Source organism: Leopardus geoffroyi, chromosome C1 (assembly GCF_018350155.1).
Source record: "Leopardus geoffroyi isolate Oge1 chromosome C1, O.geoffroyi_Oge1_pat1.0, whole genome shotgun sequence".
Classification (NCBI taxonomy): Eukaryota; Metazoa; Chordata; class Mammalia; order Carnivora; family Felidae; genus Leopardus; species Leopardus geoffroyi.
Window position 1 is genome coordinate 70,405,759 of NC_059328.1, and position 10,081 is coordinate 70,415,839.

General features: G+C 41.1%; 2 long non-coding RNA genes across 2 annotated transcripts; both read right to left on the reverse strand.

The window, feature by feature from the left end:
- Nucleotides 1–110: 110 nt before the first annotated feature.
- Nucleotides 111–2,461, reverse strand: LOC123598126. The gene is made up of 2 exons (XR_006712408.1): nucleotides 2,343–2,461; nucleotides 111–1,002 (listed from the first exon to the last, which is right to left on the reverse strand). It is a non-coding gene; the product is annotated as an uncharacterized LOC123598126 (long non-coding RNA).
- Nucleotides 2,462–2,472: 11 nt separating this feature from the next.
- Nucleotides 2,473–4,488, reverse strand: LOC123598127. The gene is made up of 3 exons (XR_006712409.1): nucleotides 4,139–4,488; nucleotides 3,521–3,637; nucleotides 2,473–2,519 (listed from the first exon to the last, which is right to left on the reverse strand). It is a non-coding gene; the product is annotated as an uncharacterized LOC123598127 (long non-coding RNA).
- Between the last annotated feature and the right edge of the window lie 5,593 nt (nucleotides 4,489–10,081).

The window sequence follows — 10,081 nt, forward strand, 5'->3', positions numbered from 1 at the left end:
CCATGACATGAGTCAAAGTCAAGGGTCAGATGCTTAACCAACTGAGACACGCAGGCTCTCCACAAATTCCTCTTTTGCCCACTATAACTTGTTACATACAGAAAAGGAAATCTAGAAGACATAGTTTAATTGAACAGTATAAACTACCACAGTTAAGAAAAGGGAACAGAAACAACACATGGCCAAGAACATTCCGAAAGAAGGAAAGACACTGCTGGTGCAACACTACTCGTCACCACTGGCCATTCACTCCCACACAACACAATTTTTGACACCAAAAGTGCCATGAAAAACCCCTGAGGACCCTCGCATCTTTGTACCACTTGCTCAAGATTCAAAGTGGTAGAGTATCTGATGGGTCAAGCTGTGGTCAAACACCTATGCTAGCTGCCAGAGATGAGGAAAAGAAATATCTGCCCCACTTTGGCATCCATAGATTGAGACAGGGAGGGCCCTTTGTTCCATCTCTTTGGGGATTTTCTCTTAAAGTAGTAAAGTTGTTTGGATGCTGCAGAAAAACAACAACAAGACAAATAACCACACCCCACAGTCAGATTAACTGTTAGGAGAAAAACATTCCCATAGGTGCAATGAGAATGGATTTTGGCTAAGTGCTCTCTCTCAATTAGTGTTAGAGTAGGTTGCAGTAATATATCTAATTGTCTATATCTATAACTAATATATATATCAACATTTCAACAGCATAGAACAACATAGCCAACAAGAAGATGATTTCTTCTTCATTTAATAGTCCAGGGTGAGAGTTTGGGATAGCAGTGAAGCTCGGGGACCCAAGCTCTGTCTTCGACACATAGCTTGTAAGGTCATGATGGATATTGAAGTCCCAGGAAGCCAAAAGAGGGAGAATAAAGGAGTAGTCATGCGTAGAGATTTTATAAACCGGTCAAAATGATGGCACGTCACTTCTGCTCACATTTCATTGGAGAGATCTTGATTGCATGGCCTCACTTACCAACAAAGGAATCTGGGAAAATGGCCTGGCTGTGTGCCCAAAAGAGGGGAGAATAGATATTAATGGTCAGTTATTGGTTTTTGCCATAAATTCTGCCCAAGCCACTCAGGATTCAAATCCAGCTGAGTAGGTTCATCTAGTCATAGTTTACCAAATTTTACTATAATAAAACAGATAATAAACATTATAGGTTTTAAGGCCATTTGTTCTCTGTAGCAATGACTCAATTCTTCCCATGTAATACAAAAGCAGCCATAGAAGATTAAAAAAAAAAAGTGTGGGGGTGGCTGTGTTATAATAAAACTTTATTTACAAAAATAGGCAGCAGGAAGTTTGTGGCCTACAGGCCATAGTTTGTTGACCCCTGATATAATCAATTCTACTGTAAGCATTGTTCTCCTTGAGAGAGATAGATGCAAAACTAAAGCTGATGAGTTTTTCATTTGCTTTGTCAACCAGCAACATTTTGTCTCTGTCCCAGTCTCTTCCCCCTGTCCCCTACTTCACCTTCTGCATTTACTCATTTCTCATCAAAGTTCTTTTTGGTCTCCATCTGGGTTAGTTCACCATTCCTTTTTGTCACTACCACTTATTCTCCATGGACCATGGTCCTGTTCATTTGAATGGTGAAATAGGCCTTTATACATAACAACTCGTTCATATTTGCCTTTCTTTTGCCTCTTTAACTAAGCAAGATATCACTTGCCTCCTTCCCTTCAGTTGCAAAGATTTATCCACGGTCCTCTTCTGGTCATGGCCCATAACACCTTCCATGTGGCCTTTGTTGCCTACCATAGTCATTTCCATGGCTCTAATCTATGAACAAGAAGCCATGTATTTGGTACAAAGGTTGCAATGAGCTTAGTTGGGAGGCAGTTCTCCATGGTTCTCTCCCTTTTCTTTGTATCTCAGGAACAGAGGTATTGATGACCTTTCGTTTAGACTATTTTTTCAAGGATGATGTTATACTGACAATGTCTCCCTTGACTGCAAAGGTTGGGTAGGTTTGTTCCCAATGTATCAACGTAGCCTATTATAAAGCATTTGGATTTCTTAAGTTCAATGTTCTGTAACACAACACACTCATTGTTCTATAGGAAACAGAGCTTGGGAACCCGTACAATGCTAATACTACTGCTTTTGCTGTAAGCGATCAACTACTCTTTGTCTCTGACTCAGGGATCTCATGTCTTCTGCTGGCATCGATGAAACTGTGGCAGGCCAACTTGGTAGCTGGTAAATAGGGTGGAATCTCAGCTCCTTCACTATTCTTGACAGACTACATGTTTCTAAGAATGGAGAAATATGGTAAATAAACTGGACTCGAAATTAATGTATGGTAGAGCAGAGCAGAGCTATGCCAGGTTACCTTTAAAAAGGTGGCCAAGGGCGTCTGGGCCCAACTTTGGTTCAGGTCATGATCTCGTGGTCTGTGAGTTTGAGCCCTGCATCGGGTTCTGTGCTGACATCTCAGAGCCTGGAGCCTGCTTCGGATTCTGTGTGTCCCCCTCTCTCTGCCCCTCCCCTCTTCACATTCTGTGTCTCTCTGTCTCTCAAAAAAAATTAAATAAACATTAAAAATAAATAAAAATAAAAAAGGAGGCTAATTTCAAGCCATGACTCCACCCCTTTCTAAACTTCCATGAATGTAAAGTGGTAAGGGTAATATTAGATAACTTTGAATTTTCTCTGTTTAAAGAAATATGTAAATCATTTCCAAATGTCAGTTCTATAACTATTATTAGTGATAATTTACTCACAATATACCTTTCAACCATGTCACAGTTCTAAGGCCAAGAAGAATTGACATAGAATATATTTGGTCTAGTATGGGCAGCTTTGAACAGGCACTGCATCAATAGAGAGAGAATTCTATATGCTGTAAAAGCAATAGGATGTAGAAAAGATGAGGCAAATTGCCCCCTGCCATTCTGCTTTACTGTCAATAAATATTGAGCTCTATCTGTGTGAAAAACCACTGTGTTTGGCACCAGGATAGGAGGTAGGGATAGAGAAGACCTTATTAAGGAATTCGTGATTAGAGAACCAAAAATCACATCATTTTAAGAAGTGGAATAACCCAAAGTCATATTGGTTTGACATGAATGAAGTGTTTGCAGGAGGCCCTGGGGGAATGTGGGGAGAGATTTTGATATGACATAAAGGTATGTGAGAGCTACCTGGGGTTAAAGGGCAAAGGTTCTAGAGGAGCCGAGTTTTGGAGCAGTATTCTGGAATGTTGGAAAGACGTACATCTTAAAAGGAAAGTAGATGGCATTTGGGGCAGTATCATTCCTCATCAGTAGCACAAAGGCAAAAATGAGAGTCAAGCAGTAGCATAGTCAGGGAGAACCATGACTAACTGGAACATAAGGTGACCTGCGCCCAAGTCTTGTTCTGTTAGTAACTAGCCATCTGAGTCAGCCACTCTTAGCCTGTCTTTATCTGAAAATAAGGGAGTGAGTAAATTAGATGGTCTTTCTAAAGAAACTCTTTAATTCTATAATTGGCTTTGGGGGAAGAAAGAAGCATGTTAACGTGACAGACCTGAGTGTTAATGTTGAGTTGTAATGAAAATTAGATTTGAAAGATGGGCTGAGCAATTGGCAGTCAGTGAAGATGCTTGTATCGGATGTCAGGATCAATAGGGAGTCACTGCTGGTCCTTGAACAAAAATGACAAGATTAAAATATCGGTGGAATGCAATCAAAGAATATTGCCCAAGAGGGCTTTCAAAATAACTAGGGTCAATCCTAGACTGTTTTTTCAAGCGTCTTATAAAAGTTACATTTCCATCTACCCAAATAAGGTAGTGGTAATTACACTATCAATTAAATAGTTTATCCTGCACCTGTTGAAAAATTGGAAGTATTAGTTGCCTGCACAGTACAATAGAAGTGTTTGTGATGCAAAATTATTAAAATATGAAATAGATGAATCCTACATATTATTTAAGGTGCTTCCTAATCTAGGGTACTTAAAGCTGGTTGCTATATGTTTCTGAATGGTAACTGATTGGCATTGCTCTGATTATGGTTCGCAAGCCAGAATTTAACCCTATTTTTAAAAGTCCATGTGCCTATTGCCATATCAAGAAACAAATACATTTTCTTATTCTATTCCATTGTCTCATCTTCGACATTGCATCTTACCACAGTCAATTACCTCCATGAGGACACCAGAACATCTGTAGATGCTCTCATTTTCCTAATCAATCATGGACCAGTTTAGGAGTCTGAATGTTCATTGCAGTGTGGAGAGTCCCTTGGTAGCTTATCTCATGCCTTGAATAAAAGCAAAAAGGGGCCAGTTGACGCCCTGAATCTAACAGCATCTATTCCTAGAAAGGCTGGAACTTCTTGGAAATGCAGAGCAGGTCAGGCTGGCCTCAGTCATCTGAGGCTGTCATGCAAACCCCCCTAGCCTCTGGAAGATTCTTTGGAAGTAAAGACAATATACAGATTCCTAAAATTCTTTTGTGGAGGGGCACCTGGGTGGCTCAGTGGTTGAGCGTCCAACTTCGGCTCGGGTCATGATCTCACAGTTCATGAGTTCGAGCCCCATGTCGGGCTCTGTGCTGACAGCTCAGAGCCTAGAGCCTGCTTCAGATCCTGTATCTCCCTCTCTCTCTGCTGCTTCCCCACTCACGCTCTGTATCTCTCTCTCTCTCAAAAATAAATAAACATTAAAAAAAAATTCTATAAATAAATAAATAAGTAAATAAAATTCGTTTGCGGATACACAAACTAGAATACAGCTTTAAAGCTAGAATAAACAAACATTTACCAAGTGCTTCTAAACGACCAGTTTCTTTCATAATATTATTTATTTTTATTGAGATATAATTGACATATAACATTAATTGTAGGTCACCATCACCACACATAGTTACACATTTTTTTTCTTGTTATGAGAACATTTAAGGTCTACTCTCTTAGCAACTTTCAAATATATAATACAGTACTATTAACTATAATAGTCATGTTGAACATTATGCCCTCAGGATTTATTAATTTTGTAACTGGAAAGTTTGTGCTTTTGACCACCTTCACACATTTTGCCCACCTCCAACCCTTGCCTCTGTCAAGCACCAATCTATTCTCTGTATCTGAGCTGTGTTTTTTGTTTTGTTTTAGGGAGGGATGTGTTTTTCTTCTTTTGTTTTTGTTTTTATTTAGATTCAACACATAAGTGAGACCATACAGTATTTGTCTTTCTCTGTCTGACTGATTTCACTTAGCATGATGCCCTCAAGGTCCATCCATGTTGTTGCAATTAGCAAGATTTTCTCTTTTTTTTTTTTTTTTTTTTTTGGTTAAATAATATTCCCTGTGATATATATTATCTCTCTCTCTCTCTCTTGTTTTAAATATTTCTTTTAGAGAGAGAGAGAGCATGAGCAGGGTAGGGGCAGAGAAAGAGGGAGAGACAGAAAGAATCTCAAGCAGGTTCCCTGCTGCCAGCACAGAGCCCAATGAGGGGCTTGAACTCATGAACCATGAGATCATGACCTGAGCTGAAACTGAGTCAGGAACTTAACTGACTGAGCCACCCAGGAGCCCCATATTACATTTCTTTATCCATTCATCTGAAGACAGACACTTAGGCTGCTTCCATATTCACAGTAGTATCTTAACTCTCACATCAAACCTCATTTCCAGGATGCCTGGGTGGCTCCGTTGGTTGAGCGCCTGACTCTTGATTTCGGCTCATGTCATGATCCCAGTGTCATGGGATCAAGCCCTGAGTCTGGCTTCGTGTTGAGCATGGAGTCTGCTTAAGATTCTGTCTCTCCCTCTGCCTCTGCCCCTCTCCCTCACCCTTGTACTCTCTCTCTCTCTCAAAAATAAAAAACAAAAACAAAAAACAAATAAAAAAATAAAAACAAATAAAACAAAAAAACCTCATTTCCTGCAGATGATGAAGATCAAGATATGCATTGCAAGATGTGGGAAAACTATCTGAGCTATAGTATTAAGTCAAGGATATAGGAAGAAGAAGTAAAAGAGAAGGTTTAAAGGAGGATTTAAAGGGGTGCAGGTGGGTGAGGATTGCTCTAGTAGAAAAGATGTTTTGTAAGGCTTCTTTCAAAGAAATCTTCTCTGGCCTGTCAAAGCTTATATTCAAACTATTTACTTAAAAGAAAATGCATAGCTCTGGTTCCAGGGTGACTGTGTGTTTTCCCCCCATGAATATAGAGCCCAGATTAGTGTCATTTGTGGATTAAAAGTAGCTTCAGTGCTGCTCAGATCTGGTGGGATTTTGTGGAGAGATCGAAACTGTAGGATTTACCCCTAATTTGTGAAATCAGTATGGCTATTCAGATTTCTCTGCAGCCTGAACTGCATTGATAAATTAGAGAGGGAGGAGGAGATGGTGATATTGTCAAAGAAAGGAAGCAGAATGAGGAACAAGTTTCATCATCAATACTTTCTCTCTAGAAAGAAATTCAGATTTTTCTTCAATTCTCTGAACCTTTGATTAGCCTCCAAAATGAGCCATTTAAAAAGCCGGAGCTAATGTTAACATTCTCCTCAAGAAAACATTCCGAGTAATTCTGAATATTTTCCACCTACATGATGTATCTACTCTTTGCCAATCTAAAAATGGTATGAAATAAGAAGTGGGTGGGTTTATTGTCACTTTTTTCCTCCATGAGCTTTTCTGGTCAAGTCATACTCCTGACCTTCTGACCTCTACAGCTTTTCTTTAGAGAGCGATACGTTTTTAGAAGAATGTCCTTCTAAAATCATCCCATTGGTAAAACTTAGAATCACAACTGGAGGCAGAATGGCTTTCTGGATTGGAAAACGGGCTGGTTCCCATGGAGTGTTACGGATGAGAGCCCACATGGAAAAGTCTCAAGAGAAAATGAGAGGTGAGGAAGTGGAGACATTGAAGCCAGACCACCATTCTGAGGAGTTTTTCCATAAAGGGAACAGGAGTTAAGGGGTCAGAACCAGAAAGGGTTATAACATTAGGGGAGGTTGATCTCTGAGGATCAGAGATCTATGCCCATGAGGATCACAGAGCTACCGAGGGGCTGTGTTCATTTTAAGCTACAGCCTTTTGGTCCCACACATACTCTTCTATACTTCACTTTTTCAAATTTGGGTTTGAAACTCTGCAAACCATATATTTTTTCATTTCTGATTGCCCTTTGTTAAATTCTGCCCTTAGGGGACTCAAGAGGGAGTCTGGAGGACTGGAGGAGGAGAAAGGTCCACACCCCCTCCCCTCTCTAACTGTTCCCATCAGCACCTTCCAGCAATGCACCCTGACAGTAGCTGCTCCTGGTAGCAGCAATTATTTCCAATACCTGTGTGTTTTTCCCCCCTCTGCTCCTAAAATCAGTGTCGTTGCATCCCCTTAGGGATATCAGAACCCTGCAGATGATACCCCCTCCTCTGTGGTCTGAGTCTGCACCTTGCAGGGCACCAGCCCCAGCAGCAGCTGAGTCGTCCCCTTCTCAGGAGTCTCTGTGGGGGCCCCTCCCTCAAGCTTCTGACTTCAAAAGCTCCCAGGCCTTTCCTTTTTTTGCCCCCAGCCCAAGGAACTGCAGCTCCTTCTGGAAGCTTGGTGTTTCTGCAGTGTTCCTTTTTTAGGCTTTTACATCTTTCAATAATATTTAATAGCGTCCCTAAAGTAAATTATCTCTGTCAGAATAGCTTGGTGGTTTGTGTGTTCTTGCCTGAACACCGCCACAGAGTCAGAGTCGGGGTTGCAAATCAGGACTGACCCAGGTCAAAGCCCACAAACCTCCCTGCTATACTATGCTCCCTTTCCTGTAAAAAGGTCCACATTTTATTATTTTTAAAAATGGTTTAACAAAATGTAAGTGAGGACTTCCTCTCCATAGAGCTAGAGTCTTTCTGATACATGTCCTAACAATGTTCCAGCCCTTTCCCTCGCCTCTGTATTTCTCCATCCTCATCCTTACCACCACTTGACCTTCCTTCATGTCCCAAATCTTCTGTGGTAATGTCATTTCCTCCTAGTGCTTGCTTTTCTGGGTCACACTTCCATATGGGAAGCCATTGCTCTTTGTAATTCAAGGCCCTGATTCTGAACCCCCTGTTCTACGACTGGTCTGTGAGTAGAGTGTTGGTGTTCTAACCACAGGGTAGGGTAACCCATGCCCTGGCCTGAAATTCACAGTCTTGCAAAGAGCACTAAATTGAGTGCTATAATCCAGTCTCTGCTTAGAAGGGGGCTCAATCTTATATAAAATTAACAGCATCTCTCTGGCCTCAGTTTCCTCAACTGCAAAGTCAAAGTCACAGAAGATGACCGCCGAGACTCTTAAAACATCAACGTGTTTCACGGCCGAAACCCTTAGATATATGAGGCTTCCAGAACTTGCCCCGTCTTTTAGCTGTCTTCTTGATCCTGGACTTTGCAGCTAATGGACTGTTACTCGATTTCCTAAAATAATATAAAATTCTATTGAATGGGTAACAGTCCTTTGATTCACCCTAAAGCTTTCACCAGCCCATAGAAACCTTGCAATGTAATCTTTTCCATTCCCACCTTGGCTCCTTCCTGAAAAGTCTTTAAATTGTGTCTTTAGCTCACTGAACTCTAATTACTTTCTTCCTTTCCTTCATCACTGCTTAACCTCCTTCATCCTTGGTTTCTCTTTTTAACTCATCCGGCATCCTCCTCTAAAGAGCCACTTTTTTCCTCCCTCAATTTCTTACCTGTAACCACACGCATTACAAAAGTTTCCTCAACATCTTAGGGAATGTGGTTGTTAACCCCCATCTCGCTGCTGGGCCTTCCTTTCGGGAAAGGATGCCTGACAAGGGCTTCTGCAAATGCACGTGAGGCCACTGCAAAGTGTCTGTACCAAACACCTGAGAAGTGAAATCAGATCCCAGCTCCCTCACTTATCAGGTGGCTGTAAGGACTTCGAAAGCGACTTAATGTCCTCGGCCTAGAGTGTTCTTATCTGGATACAGTAATATGTACCACAGACACTTATCCAACCATTTGTGAGATGATGGTATACGAAAGGCTATTTAGTAAGCCCTCAGTGATACTAGTTAAAAATCCTTATCCTCTCCTTAACCCATCATTTTGTACTTGCTCTTGCATGCCGTGTAATTTCTGACCCGCAGTTCCTTGTAAATGATGTTTCCTTCTATTCCACCGTCCGTTGTGCCATCTCTCCCTCCTCCATTTTCTCTCCTCCCCTTCCTCCTAGTTTTCCACCCAATACTTATTCAATTCTCTTCTTTAAGAAGCAACTCAGCATGTCTCTGGAAACGGATTCCCTGTGTTCTCCAACCCACTACCCAGACTAAATGGCCCTTCCTCCATGCTCCCACAGCCCTTTGGGGATGCCCATCCTTTCTGTCTGTGTGTCTGTTGGTTTACGCCTTAGTCTTCTGCATGCAACTCACTTCTTTGTAGACAGAGACTGCTTTATCTTTATGTCCTCAAAATCTAGCGGAGGATATAGTAGGCTCTCAAAACACGCTACAGGAAGAAAATAATAGTTCTTCAGAGTTCACAGTTTTGGCCTCAGTATTTGCTTTCCTTCTTTAAGCAATAATTTTTTGCCACTCAGGACTCAAACTGTGGGGCCTTTGTAGGTACAAAAAAAGAAAAAAATCACATTCAGCCAGAAGAGAAACAGCAAGGAAGAATATGTATCACTGCATCTCATTAAGTAGAAAATATCCTAAGGGGAATATAGGAGAGAAAGAACCGCATTGTAAAGGCATGGAGGAGACCCCCAAAGAAGCTTTTGTTATTATTGTTATTATAATTAATGGAAAGGAATTTGGCAGGATCCCCCAATTTTAAGGGACAAGGGAAAGCCATGGGACCAATAGTAGTAGTGGATCAGCACCTTCATTTCCATCATGCTGTTCAGCCAGCCAGTAAAAGTACATCAAATATACATAGGCACCGTGGGGACAGGAAACCAACTTGTGGTCAGTGAATTCTAAAGGAAAACCCGGAAGTGGGATAAAAAGGGCCGTGGATTAATCTCAAAATCAAGAGAAGGAGCAGTACATCCTTCTTCCCCTTTCTATAGGAGATGGAACAGTCGCAAATCTCTGAATTTTCAGTTATTCTTCTTCGGCGGTTAAAAACCAA